The following is a 17,374-nucleotide window of genomic DNA, read 5'->3' as shown; positions in this document are numbered from 1 at the left end:
ACTGCACAGTAAATACAAAATAGAAGTCACGTACATTTCAAATTAAACACACTGTGCAATCTCTCAATCTATTTCATATTACTATATTTTTGCTAGAAGACCACAAATGGATGACAAGAGGTTCATTCACAAATTTGAAAACCTCACAATATTAGACCATATGGCACCACAGATCCATTTTTCAAGGACAATTAAAAAAGTATTGTGGAGTTTAATTGCATGAGTTGTAGGAGTGGAATAAACTGAATTAAACATGACAAAACATTAACATTCAGCCAACCATGTTAGAACACACAAAAATCAAGAAAAAAAAATGTTGAACCAGACTGTGTTGGACAGTCAAATCACGTGGTCTTGCGAATCCTACCACTGCGCTTCTGATCCGCTTCTGGTGTGAGTTGACAATGTGTGGAGAACAAAAAAAAACCTAATCGGAGCTATAACACACCCCAGACATGTGCCGTGGAAATCAGAGGACATACTTCCTCTGCAGAACGTATGCGTTGCGTATTTTTTTTTACGCACCCATGTTAACGGCCTTCACACTGCACGCGGTTGCGGCCCTTCAGTGAGTTTCAGGAGCGGTGCATTTGCTGCAGTGCAGCTACATACCGAGTCTATTTTTGCTGTGCTGCACGCACTGAATTAAAGTGACACTGAATTTTTCACGGTAAAAATCAACATGGATTGACACGGAAATGCAGTAATTTCACAATAAATGTATACTTATTAAATCCACTGTGTTTCACACGCAACACATGAGATTATTGGCTAGGTTTAAAACAAGAAAAGGAGTTCGTTTAGATAAAGAAGGCAACATAATATATACACTTTAATGGAAGCAAAATAAATAAATAAGTACATTAAGACCCGTGGGATCGCTTGTAATAAATATTTAAATGCAAAAGGCGAGAGTTGACTGTTTCCCTGTTTTAATATTTAAATATTTGCGATATCCTAACAAGAAAAGTAGCCTATTTGTTGTTTTTAAATGTTTTGCCGCTTGCTTAAGCAGATGCGTTTTCTTAAAGACAAATTTTCAGTTGGCATACACTAAAATATTGAATTGCATATTACGTTGAAAAATTATAACAATTAAGTTGAAAAAATCTAGAATTCTTACACTTCACAAAACATAATGTCCCTTAAAATAAATTCAAATAAATATAACTATGTAGCACAGAATATAATACTGTGCTTGACAATGTCTTCATCTTCACCATCTACAAACAAAACCTGTGACGCAACACATATTCGTCCTTTTCATTGGCTCTATTTCTTAGTAAGCCTACCTTGTTCCAATTTGCATACTGTACCCAATTTATAGCACCTCTCACAAAGACAACTTATTCATTCTACAAGCAACATCGTCTCAAGAAAAACCTTTACCAACCACTTATCAAGGTAAGCGTTCTTCATCTTACACATAATACATCCCAAAACCAATTATACTTCCAACTACTTTTCAAGAAAATATATTCTTATATTTATTTGCGCTATTGCCAAAGGCAATACTGCTAACAATACACCATATCAACATAACTATTTTTATACTTTCATAACGTATTTACCCTCTGCACATTGTTCCTAAGTTAGCAAACAATGTACTCAATTATACATACTATTACCACGATTATCGTGACAAGATTGACTCTTTATTTTTAAGACATATTATTTATTTTATTTACTATACATTGTGCAAACTCCTACCATTCAAACAAGTTAAGAGCCACCATTCCATTTTCCAACCGCTTGCATTTCACACACATTTACATAAATTAATTCCTCCTGCTCCCCATTTTCTTTTAATCCAGTTATTACTGTGCTCACACAATTTATGTTTTGCGCTTATACTTTCCTAATGCTAACAATTGCTCAAGTAAATACTCACCAAAATTTCTTCTTTTTCCCATTTACCACAATGTCTATTTTAACTACACCATAACTGCCTTTTCCCCACAAATATTTATCACGCGTCTGCATCTATGCCTATTGCATCTTTTCTTGCCTTTTTTTTTTTTAACTACGCACATAAATGCCATTACAAATAAAATGCCTTACAAAAAAAACTTTACCTCTAACATGGACCAACTTTTGGGTGAGTAAATTAGTTTGTTAACTCTAACAGCTGAGTTAATCCATATTTAACACAAAATCTCATTAAAACAATCCAGCATTTGCTGGAGTGTACCTATACACTTCCACAAATATTACCATATCTATTGTCTATTACTTGTATAATATTCATGATATACTTTCTTCCAGATTATGGCTTCCTACACCTCACCATCAAAAATACCCAAAAAACACCACCCTGAGACTGAATCAATTCATGACCGCCTTCAACTGATTGCTGTAAGCCATATTCTTTATTACCTTTGTTTATTCAACTAATATTAACCTACTACATAGCCTACATACAAATTCCACCATTACCACCCATACTATTTTAACACAGTATTTTCTTTGCCATTTCTATAGTACAAATGCCAAGATCCATCTGTCAACCCCATCGAAACTGCACAGCAACTTTGTAATCTAGGCACTGAAATCATGAAAATCATGTCACGCTGGCACAACCAAAACAAGGCTCTCCAGCAATGTGTCACTACACTTCGTTCAGAGCTACAAGACACAAAAAAAAACTCTCAGAAGCCCTAACTTCTGCAGAAATCAATGCTGCTGCCCAATGCTTTTTCAAAGATGGTAATTATACTTCTCACTTCCTAATTTGTTCTCATTCATGTTACCTTTTCTATACATTTGTTCTCTACAATGGCAATTAAACCTACATGTTTCCTTTTACAGAACAATGTGACATGTCCACACAGACGGAGCATGCCCCTTCAACACTAGCTGAACACTTACCTGAGAATAACAGCAAACTAGGTAAAAACCACTCCCACTCCAATATACTATAATTCATTACACATATCCTTTACTACAGTATATCTCTTCAATCACATACTTATAACTTCCTCTTTTCCTTTTTACAGAAATACAAGTTGCAACAAAGTCTTCTCCAAAACCAAATAAAGATCTACAGAATGCTTAACCATACACTCATTATATTGTGTCTACACTTTTAATGCTTCACTGTATTTTACTTTTGAAACTACACATTTTTATCCATCCATTTACTCTTAAACCACATTATTTTCTTTTAGCTCTTCTTTATAAAACTTTTTAAAATACAATTCAACATACTATATGCATATTGCACCTTTATAATTTATAATTGTTTGTGTTCTTATACTTTGTATTTTATACAATAAAAAATTTTCTCAGACTTACAATTTTCATTAAATACAAAAAAATATAACAATCGACACTCCCACAAAACAAGTAGATTACTTAACCTGCCTTTGTAACACAGGTCAACTATTTATTATGCAACAAATCTACTCTTATTAAAAAAATGTCATGGTAAAACATTGAGAAATTAAATTGCCAGAGCATTAAAGGCATTTTCACTGATGTTAACATCACTATTAATTTAAATAATAAAAATATAACACAATAATTATCTTATGTTTAAAGCATAATGCTAAACAAAACTTTTAATAAATAACAAATTATTTTACATAAACATTCTTAGAATGCCATACTTCAACTAACATTTCAAGTTGAAATACCAAAACTGACCACTAGTCAAATTAAAGGATGATAAATATTTTTATAATAATAAACTAATACCTAAAATAAATTTATATACACTTTGCTGAAACTACAATATTATTGAATAATTTCACAAATGCATCAAGAAAATTAAGATCATTTCAATTTTACCAACACGTACAATACGGTTTCCATTCTTTTAGATTGTAATACATTATCTAACTTTACCTAAGAATGAACATTTCTTTATTTCTTAATTTTTTTCCAGTATTGGAAAAATTTGTTTTAGTAATTACAAATATTCATGTCAATTTATGCTACATTAACTAATGTAGTTTAACTATCCATTTACAAATACTAATGTAATAAAAAAAAAAATAACAATACAACCAAAATATTAAGAATCATGTAGCTATACTGATCATGTTCACTAATGTTAGCAACTACAACCTTTATATAATATGTTAAAACCTCTATATTCTGGGTGTATGTGTATTTGTGTGTGTATGAGAAAGGAGAAAAAAATCTGTTTTTAATATTTGACTTCACTGCAAACTGCAATATTTATTTAACTGCTTATACATCAAATCGTTAAAATTATTTAAAAGACCTCGTACAACTTTACTTTTTTTTTTTACATTACTTAATACATTCATAAATTGAACTAACAATACAAATTATATAATTTACAATATTTTTTTTGTTCTGGCAACAATGTATATTTTGTACATACAACATGTGAACTAATGCATATTCCTCACAGGGAAAGTACACTATACACACCAAACTTTGTCTATATGATGCCATCGAGGAACTTAAATTGCGAATGGATCTCGGTTAGCTAGAACAGTTTTGCAGTGGTAATTTTTTGAAAAAACAGTCAAAAGAGAAACAATCTTTGTCTTGTATTTTTAAATTGCAGCGTTGATTTAGTAAACGAGATTCTGAGGAAATATGCATAGTTTTACAACTCTACAGCCCTGTCTGATTAAAAGAAAATAAAAAAACTGTCAGACATCTGATCTCAATCTGTCACTATGTGAGATAAAGAATGTGTGCTGATAGAGCACACATTCTTTATCTCAAAAAAAAAAAAAAAAAAATTCTAAATTCTAAAAATACTTATTTGTGCAGCAAATAATATTTTGATACTGACCTCTGACACCATGTGAAATAATATTTATCTGAATTTAAATAATCTCATGGATGTAACAGTTAAACTGTTCATCTCACAGATGAAGACTAAGCTGTAATGCAAGCAGAACTATTTCACAAATACTTATAGGTCAATAAAATCATAACAAAACACTTTTAAATTATTTAAGGATCTGGTAACACTTTAAAATAATGTCTCATTTGTTAACATTAGTAAATGCATTGGTACATTGGTAACACTTCATAATAGCTGCACTCCTTAGCTAAGCATTAGTAAATAATTAGTTCATGCTTTATATAGCCTTCTCCCAAATTTAATAGTCACTAGTAAGCACCTTATAAATACAGCTATAATTAAATTGTTCATGGTTTATATATGGTTTGTAATATTCCTAAAAAAATACAAAAATAAAATCAACAAACACAACACAGATTGATACAGAACTCAAAAATATTTATTCATAGATATATGTATTTATAGATGCAATAAAAGGAAACTGTACACTTGAATATATATATATATATATATATATATAATGGCTCCTACTATATATATATATATATATATATATATATATATATATATATATATATATATATATATATATATATATATATATATATATATATATATATATATAGTAGGAGCCATTTTGGGGATAATAAAGGTTTTGTCCACTGGGTGGTGCTGTGGCTAGTGGATTCTAGTTGTATGGGGTCCATTAGGTATGGCTTTGTGTGTACATGTGAGCAAGGAGAGGCCACAAGCTTTTGAAATCATGTTTAATGGAGCTCAAGTAATAAAGAAAGACATTTGTTATGCATGTACATATTTTTATATATATTGTTTTATTTTTTTTTCAAGTGTACAGCTGTACAGTTCATTTTATGCAAAATATTTCTGTTCTGCATCCCTCTGTATTAGATGAGCTCACAAAAATAGATAGCTGGCAATTACTAAATGTTTTATAAAAACCAGACTTTATCATGAATTACAGCAGGAATATATGTCAATAAAGCAACTACTATCATGTGTCTAAATAATAAGATTTATATATTTACAATAAAATAATTCCTCATAATTAATTTCACTTTTTTAATGATCTCATGAACCACTGACAACTCCTTAATAACTGGTTTGTAAATAATGTAATAATTTATAAATTATAAATTGATCCTTAAAGTATGCAAATACAATGATTAAACTTTTTAGATATGCTCAATAACAAAATATTTATAGCTGTATTTATGAACTGCTTAATAATGCCTATTAAAGAAGTGTTATGCTTTTTCACTTTTTCAACTTTAGTTAGTCTGTAATGTTGCTGTTTCAGCATAAACAAGTTCTACGAAGTTAAAAGCTCAAAGTACAATTCAAAAGGCCAAATTTTATTTAACAAAAATCACTTTTTAAAAACTACAATGAACAAATTGTTTGGACTACAACAAATATTTTCCGAGATTTATGATATTACAAATATTGAAGAATGGAATAAGGCTTGGTTAATCTGCACTAGACAAGCCAACGAGTGTGATATATAAGTAGTTGTTCATGAAGGCTGGAAGAAAAAAAAAAACTCCTTATATTCAGGTGTGTAGAATTATTAAGCATTTTTTCCTTTACTGATAAAATGGGCCAAAAAAAGAGGTTTAACTCAGACTGAAAAATCCAAAATTATTAGATCTCCATGAGAAATAATCAAAATTAGAGCATTACAGTAATCGCAAAGTAAAGACATGACCACTGGACAGCAAAATGCTTACTGGGTCAGAAAGGTCAGAAAAAAACAGGTGGAGAAGAACAGAAAAACATTAAATGCAAAAGAATTAAGGATTAAACTGAATAATTCGGTGTGACACTATAAGGGAGCATTGAGGCTACAGTGCCACCATTTTCCAGAACTGCAACTTTCCTGGAGTCTCCAGAATTACAAGGTGTCAGGTTCTGAGAGACGTAAAAGATGCCAAAAAATGACTTAATTACAATACCATGACATATTGTGAAATACTATATATGAAGACTTTACATATATAGGCTTTATGATCAGATTTCATAATCTGGGAGGGTTTTGAGTGGCTCTTGAAGGACTAGCATCACCTCCACTTGTACGACGGTTTGAAGAATATATCTTCCAGTTCCAGATATGGTTTGGAATTGGTAAAATGTGCTTGGAAAAATGCCAAAACATTGTTTTATTGTGACTTTTTTCCAAGCACATTTTAACAATTCAAAACCATATCAATCTTAATAACTACCATTAATTTTTTATTTAATCATTTATGAGTCATAATATTGTCAGTGAAAGCTGGAAGAGAAAAACTTCTTAGATTCAGGTGTGCATAATTATTAGGCATGTTTTCTTTTACAGATTAAATAAGCCAAAAACGAGTTTTAACTCATACTAAAGTCAAAAATTATATAATCACCATGAGAAATATCAAAAACTAATGTAATACAGAAATTGCAAAGTTTAGACATGACCATTGGACAAAAGATGATGATTGGGTCAGCTGTGGCCTAATGGTTAGAGAGTTGCACTTGTAACTTGAAGGTCGCAGGTTCAAGTTTTGTTGCTGATGGGATTTGTAGGTGGGAGGGATTGAATGATCAAAAAATTCTGACTGGGTCAGCAGGATCAGTAAAGAAAAAACAAGTGAAAAAATGACAAAAAGTATTAAGAATTAATAGCTATTTCACAATAAGAGATGGAATAAAAAGGAGGTCCTAAATACTGGAACTGGAACATATATTCTTCAAACCGTCGCATTAAAATAAATAAATTATATATATTGTTCTGTGTACATGATTTCAAAGTCTAAATGGGTCGGATTAACCCTTTAACTGCCGTATCCCTTAAATCTTGATTGCCAGAGGGTTACTGTAAATGCTTATGCCCGCTGGGCACAGTTTTCCCGATGCCACCAGGGTGGCGTTCGCAATGATGGCTTGAGCCCGCCATCGCTGCTTGCAGCTATATTTATTATTATTATTTTTTTTTTTTTCCAACGTCTCGGGGGCTTTTGGGGCCCTTAACATGCTTAAAAAGTCTTGAAAATTGGCACACACATTGGAACCTGCGGCCATTAGGGCCGGGCAGAGACTGATACACGGGCGTGGCACAGGGGCTCTACAGCGCCCCCTGGAATGCTGAGGGCCATATATCATACATACTTGCACGTAGACGCACGAAACTCGGTACACATATAGAACTCATCAATACAAACAACTTTCGAATTGCATATCATAGGCTCCGCCCAACAGGAAGTTGGCTATTTGGGGTTTATTATTCATATTTGTCGTCAAAGTTGTGGGGGCTTTTGGGGTCCTTAACATACTCAAAAACTCTTGAAAGTTTGCGCACACTTTGGAATCTGTGGCCTTAAGGAGCCTGCAGAGGCTGGGACCCGGGCGTGCCACAGGGGCTCTACAGCGCCCCCTGGAACACAGTCATAAATGTTGATGTATAGCTCACACATACTTGCACGTATTAATATGAAACTCAGTACACATATAGATCTCATCGTGCCGAACAACCTGCGTATTGCATGTTATAGGCTCCGCCCAACAGGAAGTCAGCTATTTAGAGTTATGTAAAAAGCGTATGCTCTGGAATTTGAAATACTTGTCATAGGTTTTTTACTCGATTGCCGCCAAACTCGGTCAACATGATCTCAAGGCACTGGGGATGAAAAATTGCCAGGGGATTTTTGATATCTCAAACGGTTTGCTCGTGGCGAGGCGTTGAAATTATGGCGAGAAATGAGAAACAGGAAGTGTCTAATACCATCCACATACATTTCCTGATTTCAATCAAACTTCATCAGATTATTCTTTGTATGATGTCGATCGCATATATGTGACTATTAGGAGTCAAAGTTATAGCGCCACCAACTGGCAGCAGGAAGTGTGTCATTTTCAAAATGCTTTGTATTCAGCATCTTATTTTTACTCGATTTGCTTCAAACTTCCTCAGAATAATGTTAAAACACAGCCTATATTAATCTGCTAGGGGGATATTGATATCTAAAAATATTGTTGCCGTGGCAACATGTCAAACTTGAATACTTCTCAGGTGATTTTGAGGCATATAACATACTTAGAATTTCATGAAATTCAGAACACATATCAGTATTTATGATAACTAGACACTGGCAAAAGTTCATAAGAGGGCGTGGAAGAGGCACTCTATAGCGCCACCTTTTGTCAAAAGTGGGGGGGTTAGTTTTAGCTACAGACACCAAACTCAGTACAAAAATTGTTCTTATCAAGACGGACAACTTTCTAATTAACAGTCATCAGCTACGATCAACAGGAAGTCAGCTATTTTGATTTGAATGTGGATTGTTTTTTACATTTAGCTGTGAATTAATGCATACTGCTCAGAGGAGAGTAACACTATACACACCAAACTTTGTCTACATGATGCCAAAACATTTTAAACAACTTAAATTGCCAAAGGATTTTGGATAGCTTGAACAGTTTTGTCGTGGTGATTTTTTTAAATGACAGTAAAAATGGAATTATTAATTGTCCTGCATTTTTAAATTCCAAACACTTCAAAACCTTTTTTCATACAAAAAAAAAGTCATTCTGAGTAAATATGGATAGTTTCACGACTTTACAACACTGTATGGATAACAGAAAATTAAAAAACTGTCAGACATCTCATCTCACTCTGTCCCTCTGTTTGAGTATTATGTGCTGAGACTTACATTGTCTGAGAGAAAATGCGCCCCTACAGGTTCAATTCCTTAAAGGGAAATTCGACTGAAAGGGAGGAGACTCTCTTTTAGTTTCATTTTTAAATCGGTTAAAATACAAATGAATACTTAGATTTAATTCACACTGACAAGCTAAACCAACATATATGATTATTATCAGGTCAGGGCTCATTAATAATTGATGTGTGGTCAGTGATACGTGAGAAACACGAGAGATGAATCACGCTCTGAGCAGGAGCTTGTGGAATGACGAGCTCAGAAAAACGAGTTTATTTTTGTTTTATAGCTTTAACAAATAAAATATTAAAGCGATATCACACAATTCACCAATTAGAACACACAAAGAGCTAAATTCAGATGTTTTTGAACTGTTTGTGTGAAAATGAAATATTCGCGGCTGCCTATCTGAAATCACTGCCTCCGATCAGCGCGCACAGTGTCACAAGTTCAAAACAAACGAATTTATTCTTGTTTAAGAGCTTTTTAAAATAAAATATTGCCATAAATGCACACAATACACCCATTATAACACAAGAGCTAAATGCAGGTGTTTGTGACCCGTTTAAGTGTGCAAGACTACTTGAAAACGCGACTGGCAGAATATCTCTCGAGCTGCAGGATTCTGCCTTTCGTCGTAAGAACGAACACATCAAGGACAAGATTATTTCAAAATACATAATAGCTTGGCGAATATAAACGAAAACAGCCACGTAGACATAAACTGTTGAGAAATAAATCTGAAGTTGATCTACTGGATATGAATATTAAGTGACCGCATATACCAGCTGCTTCTGTCTTCAATTTTAATCTATATAAAAAATTAAACTCATTCATCTTGGCTGCTTTTTTAATATGTGTACGTATTTATTTATTATTTTGCTCTAATAAGACTTAATCTATATTTAATTAAATCAATTACATTTTATTTTACATTTGATTTGTCCATTTTTGCATCTAAACGCCTAAAAACCTAAAACATGCTCTATTATACTATTGTTCTATTAAACTTGTATGTTAGATTATACACAGTTACAGTGGTCTATAATAAATATTAACAGGTTTTATTCAAGCTGTTTAGAATGAATGCAGTAGGCTAATTTTTTTAAATGTAAATCCAAAAAAAAAAAAAAAAAAAAAAGTTTAAATAAATAAAAAACATTGGAAAAGAATAACTGTTGTACTTTTTTATACATTTTGTATAATTTTATAGTTTATGCATTATAGTTATAAAAACAAATAAATTTAGCCACTCACATAGAAATCTTAGGCCTTATCCTTTTTTGACAGTTTTAGGGATTTTTAAAAATCCTAAAAAACCTTATTTGTGCTGCAAATAATAATTTCAAATTAATTTGATACTGACCTCTGACATCCTGTGACATGATATTTATTTGAATTTACATAATCTCATGGATGTAACAGTAAATCTGTTCAGCTCACAGATCAAGACTAAGCTGTAATGCAAGCAGAACTTTCACAAATGCTTGTAGGTCAATAAAATCATTACAAAACATTTAAAAATAATTTAAGGGATTTGATAACACTGTAAAATAATGTCTAATTTGTTAATATTAGCAAATGCATTGATAACACTTTATAATAACTGCACTCATTAGTAAATAGTCAGTTCATGCTTTATAAAGCCTTGTCCCAATATTAATAGTCAGTAGTAAGCAGTTTATAAATACAGCTATAAATAGCTCATTTATTAAAAAGGAGAGTAAAGGGTCAGTTATCTTCCTATGAAAAATAAAAAAAAAATAAAAATAAACAAACAACAACACTGATTGATACAGAACTCAGAAATGTTATTGTGGATTTATGATAAACTCAGCCTGTAAATGAATTCATTCTCCTCCAAGAAGACACAAGTAGTTCACACCAAACTTTTTTAACATGAAGCCATATACTGAAGATGTTAAATCGCGAATGGGTTTAGGATACCTTAAATGGTGTGGCCATAGAGATTTATTAAAGTAACATAAAAAAATACCATAGTTATTTTACTATATCTTTAAAAATTTTAATTCCAACTCTTCATAAATTTTTATATACCTAGAAGTCATCATTTGAAGGAAGCACAGTAAGTTTCATAGCTTTATCATTTTCAAGAGCCAGCATAAAATTAAAACTATCATAACATATAAATCAAGCTTGCAATTCTTAGTACCAATAATGGCCACCAGATGGAGCTATAGGATCACTTTTAAATAATTATTGTAGAAACAAGTATGATTTAAATCATTTATAGAAATCTTTCAAAGAAAAATAATATGAATTTTATGTATTTTACTGATAAAATGACCCTCACTTTATTAGAATAACAAGCTGAAGTATTGTGAACTGTATATTAAGAATAATTCTTTATGGACAGATAAGTTTTGAGTGACTCTTGAAGGATCAGCACCACATCCTCTTTTACCACTGTTTAAAGAATGTATCTTATAGTACAGGTGCGAATGAATTTTGGATAGCTTGAATGGTTTTGTCGTGGTGATTTTTTGAAATAACAGTAAAAAAGTAACCAGTAAATGTCTTTTATTTTTTTAAGTGCAGCTTCTAAACACTTCAAAAAAATGTACACATAGAAGACAAGTCATTCTTAGGAAATATGCATAGTTTCATGACTATACAACACTATATGGATGATAGAAAATTAAAAAACTATCATAGATCTGATGTCACTCTGTCCCTCTGTCACTGTGGGTAATGTGTGTGTGTGTGTTTGTGTGTGTGTTAAGTGAATTAGGTGTGAAACTCTCAGGGAGCATTTAGTCTCCAGTGCCAACATTTTACAGAACTGCCACTTTCCTGGAGTCTCAGAATTACAATGTGTCAGGTTCTGAGAAATCAAAGATTCCAAAAAATGATTTAATTAGAATACCATGAAGTATTGTGAAATACTATATATTAAGACTTTATATATAGGCTTCATGAACAGATTAGAGTGACTTGTGAAGGACCAGCACCACCTCCTCTTGTCCGATGGTTTGAGGAATATATCTTCCAGAATCCGGGATTAAGATTTAGGAGCTCATTTTTATTCCACCTCCTTTCCTGAAAGTCTGTCTTGCAGAATTGACTAAAAATTAATCTTCACATTAATTCCTAATTATTTTGCAATTATTTTTGTCAGTTCTTCTTGACCTGTTTTTTTTCTTCTTCTTCTTTTCTAACCTCATGACCCAGTCAGCATTTTTGTACAATGGTCAAGTCTTAACTTATCCATTTCTGTATTGCATTTGTGTTTGATATTTCTCATGGGTATTTCATAATTTTCGACTTTGAGTTAAAACAGTTTGAGTTAAAACTCTTTTTTAGCGCATTTCATCTGTAAAAGAAAACATGCCTAATGATTCTGCACACATGAATATAAGGAGTTTTTCTTTTAATCATAAATGATTAAATAAAAAATAATGGTAGTTATTAAGATTGATATGGTTTGGAATTGGTAAAATGTGCTTGGAAAAAAATCACAATAAAACAATGTTTTAATGTTTAAGTTTGGAATATTAACTGACATGAATGAATGCTATATAAATATTGTTCATGTTAACATAATGTTTATAAATGAAATCTTATTGTAAAGTGTTACTATATATATATATATATATATATATATATATATATATATATATATATATATATATACATATATACATATATACATATATATATATATATGTATTGTTATGTGAATGTGATTTTAAAGTCTAGATGATTCGGATTAACCCTTTAACCGCCATATCCTTTAAAACCTCACTGCCAGAGGGATATTGTGAATGCATGTGCCCGCTGGACACAGTTTACCTGATGCCACCGGGGTGGTGATGGCATTGGTGGCTTGAGCCCGCCATCGCTGCTTGCAGCTATATTTATTATTATTATTATTTTTTTCCAACGTCTCGGGGGCTTTTGGGGCCCTTAACGTGCTTAAAAAGTCTTGAAAATTGGCACACAGATTGGAACCTGCGGCCATTAGGGCCGGGCAGAGACTGATACACGGGCGTGGCACAGGGGCTCTACAGCGCCCCCTGGAATATGGAGGGCCATATATCATACATTCTTGCTCGTAGACGTATGAAACTCGGTACACATATAAATCTCATCAATCCAAACAACTTTTGTATTGCATATCATAGGCTCCGCCCAACAGGAAGTTGGCTATTTAGGGTTTAGTATTCAAATTTTTCGTCAAAGTTGTGGGGGCTTTTGGGGTCCTTAACATACTCAAAAACTCTTGAAAATTTGCGCACACTTTGGAATCTGTGGCCTTTAGGAGCCTGCAGAGGCTGGGACCCGGGCGTGGCACAGGGGCTCTACGGCGCCCCCTGGAACACAGTCAGAAATGTTGATGTATAGCTCACACATACTTGCACATATTCATATGAAACTCAGTACACATATAGATCTTATCGTGCCAAACAACTTTCGTATTGCATGTCATAGGCTCCGCCCATCAGGAAGTCAGCTATTTAGAGTTATGTAAAAAGCGCATGCTCTGGAATTTGAAATACTTGTCATAGGTTTTTTTCTCGATTGCCGCCAAACTCGGTCAACATGATCTCAAGACACTGGGGATGAAAAATTGCCAGGGGATTTTTGATATCTCGAACGGTTTGCTCGTGGCGAGGCGTTGAAATTATGGCGAGAAATGAGAAACAGGAAGTGTCTAATACCGTCCACATACATTTCCTGATTTTAATCAAACTTCATCAGATTATTCGTTGTATGATGTCGATCGCATATATGTGACTATTAGGAGTCAAAATTATAGCGCCACCAACTGGCAGAAGGAAGTGTGTCATTTTCAAAATGCTTTGAATTCAGCATCTTATTATTACTCGATTTGCTTCAAACTTCATCAGAATAATGTTAAAACACAGCCGATATAAATCTGCAAGGGGGATATTGATATCTAAAAAATTGTTGGCGTGGCAACATGTCAAACTGGAATACTTCTCAGGTGATTTTGAGGCATATAACATGCTTAGAATTTCATCAAACTCAGAACACATATCAGTATTTATGATAACTAGACACTGGCAAAAGTTCATAAGAGGGCGTGGAAGAGGCACTCTATAGCGCCACCTTTTGTCAAAAGTGGGGGGGTTAGTTTTAGCTACAGACACCAAACTCGGTAAAAAAATTGTTCTTATCAAGACGGACAACTTTCTAATTCACAGTCATCAGCTACGATCAACAGGAAGTCAGCTATTTTGATTTGATTGTGGATTTTTTTTTACATTTAGTTGTGAATTAATGCATACTGCTCAGAGGAGAGTAACACTATACACACCAAACTTTGTCTACATGATGCCAAAACATTTTAAACAACTTAAATTGCCAATGGATTTTGGATAGCTTGAACGGTTTTGTCGTGGTGATTTTTTTTAATGACAGTAAAACTGGAATTATTAATTTTCCTGCATTTTTAAATTCCAAACACTTCAAAACCTTTTTTCATACAGACAAAAAGTCATTCTGAGTAAATATGGATAGTTTCACGACTTTACAACACTGTATGGATAATAGAAAATTAAAAAACTGTCAGACATCTCATATCACTCTGTCCCTCTGTTTGAGTATATGTGCTTCAGACTTCCATTGTCTGAGAGAAATTGCGCCCCTACAGGTGCAATTACCGGAGATTTAGTTTCTCTTTTAAATCGGTTACAATACAAATAAATACTTGGATTTAATTCACACTGACAAGCTAAACCAACATATATGATTATTACCGGGTCAGGGCTCATTAATAATTGATGTGTGGTCATTGATACGTGAGAAACACGAGAGATGAATCACCGCTCTGAGCATGAGCATCTGGAATGATGAGCTCAGAAAAAACGAGTTTATTCTTGTTTTATAGCTATTAAAAATAAAGTATTGCAGCGATATCACACAATTCACCAATTAGAACACACCAAGAGCTAAATTCAGATGTTTTTGAACTGATTGTGTGAAAATGAAATATTTGCGGCTGCCTATCTGAAATCACGCCTCCGATCAGCGCGTACAGTGTCGAGCTCAAAACAAACGAATTTATTCTTGTTTAAGAGCTTTTTTAAATAAAATATTACCACAAATGCACACAATAAACCCATTGTAACACAACACGAGCTAAATGCAGGTGTTTGTGACCCGTTTAAGTGTGCAAGACTATTTGAAAGCGCGACTGGAACAATAACATATATCTCTCGAGCTGCAGGATTCTGCCTTTCGTCGTACGAACGAACACATAACGGACAAGATTATTTCAAAATAGCTTTCGTTTTTAATGTGTGTACGTATTTATTTATTTATTATTTTGCTCTAACAAGAATTAATCTATATTTAATTAAATCAATTACATTTTATTTTACATTTGATTTGTCCATATCTGCATCTAAACGCCTAAAAACATAAAACATGCTCTATTATACTATTGTTAGCAATTTCTTTATCGTCCAATTTATCTGGTGTACACACTTTTATTTTCATAATAAACTTGTTTGTTAGATTATACACAGTTACAGTGGTCTATAATAAATATTAACAGGTTTTATTCAAGCTGTTTAGAATGATTGCAGTAGGCTAAAAAACATTGGAAAACAATAACTGTTGTACTTTTTTATATATTTTGTATAATTTCATAGTTTATGCATTATAGTTATAAAAACAAATAAATTTAGCCACTCACATAGAAATCTTAAGCCTTATCCTTTTCTTACAGTTTTAGGAATTTTTAAAAATCGTAAAAAACCTTTTAATAATAAATAATTTCAAACTCAAAAAGTAAATAGTCAGTTCATGCTTTATAAAGCCTTGTCCCAATATTAATAGTCAGTAGTAAGCAGTTTATAAATACAGCTATAAATAGCTTGTTTTTGGTTTATAAGCACATTTATTAAAAAGGAGAGTAAAGGATCAGTTATCTTCCTATGAAAAATAAAAAAATAAAAATAAACAAACAACAACACAGATTGATACAGAACTCATAAATTCTATTGTGGATTTATGATAAAATCAGCCTGTAAATGAATTCATTCTCCTCCAAGAAGACATAAGTAGTTCACACCAAACTTTTTTTTTAACATGAAGCCAATATACTGAAGATGTTAAATTGCGAATGGGTTTAGGATACCTTAAATGGTGTGGCCATAGCGATTTATTAAAGTAACATAAAAAAATACAATAGTTATTTTACTATATCTTTAAATTTTTTCATTCCAAACTCTTCATAATTTTTTATATACGTAGAAGTCATCATTTGAAGGAACCACAGTAAGTTTCAAAGCTTTATCATTTTCAAGAGCCAGCATAAAATTAAAACTATCATAACTTATAAATGAAGCTTGCAATTCTTAGTACCAATAATGGCCACCAGATGGAGCTATAGGATTACTTTTAAATAATTATTGTAGAAACGAGTATGATTTAAATCATTTATAGAAATCTTTCAAAGAAAAATAATATGAATTTTATGTATTTTACTGATAAAATGACCCTCACTTAATTGGAATAACAAGCGGAAGTATTGTGAACTGTATATTAAGAATAATTCTTTATAGGCTTTATGGACAGATACGTTTGAGTGACTCTTGAAGGTTCAGCACAACATCCTCTTTTACCACTGTTTAAAGAATTTATCTTACAGAACAGATGCAAATGAATTTTGGATAGCTTGAATGGTTTTGTCGTGGTGATTTTTTGAAATAACAGTAAAAAAGTAACCAGTAAATGTCTTTTATTTTTTTAAAGTGCAGCTTCTAAACACTTCAAAAAAATTTACACATAGAAGACAAGTCATTCTGAGGAAATATGCATAGTTTCATGACTATACAACACTATATGGATGATAGAAAATTAAAAAACTATCATACATCTGATGTCACTC

The 17,374-nt window shown here is 32.4% G+C and overlaps 1 long non-coding RNA gene across 1 annotated transcript; it reads left to right on the top strand.

Annotated features, from left to right (window-relative positions):
- Window positions 1–742: 742 nt before the first annotated feature.
- On the top strand, window positions 743–3,217 carry LOC127934075 (uncharacterized). The gene is made up of 5 exons (XR_008147702.1): window positions 743–1,404; window positions 2,266–2,355; window positions 2,482–2,706; window positions 2,809–2,889; window positions 2,997–3,217. It is a non-coding gene; the product is annotated as an uncharacterized LOC127934075 (long non-coding RNA).
- Window positions 3,218–17,374: the final 14,157 nt, after the last annotated feature.

Source organism: Carassius gibelio, chromosome A18 (assembly GCF_023724105.1).
Source record: "Carassius gibelio isolate Cgi1373 ecotype wild population from Czech Republic chromosome A18, carGib1.2-hapl.c, whole genome shotgun sequence".
NCBI classification, from domain to species: Eukaryota; Metazoa; Chordata; class Actinopteri; order Cypriniformes; family Cyprinidae; genus Carassius; species Carassius gibelio.
Note: the sequence above shows the minus strand (reverse complement) of the source record. Positions and strands in the feature narration are given on the sequence as shown.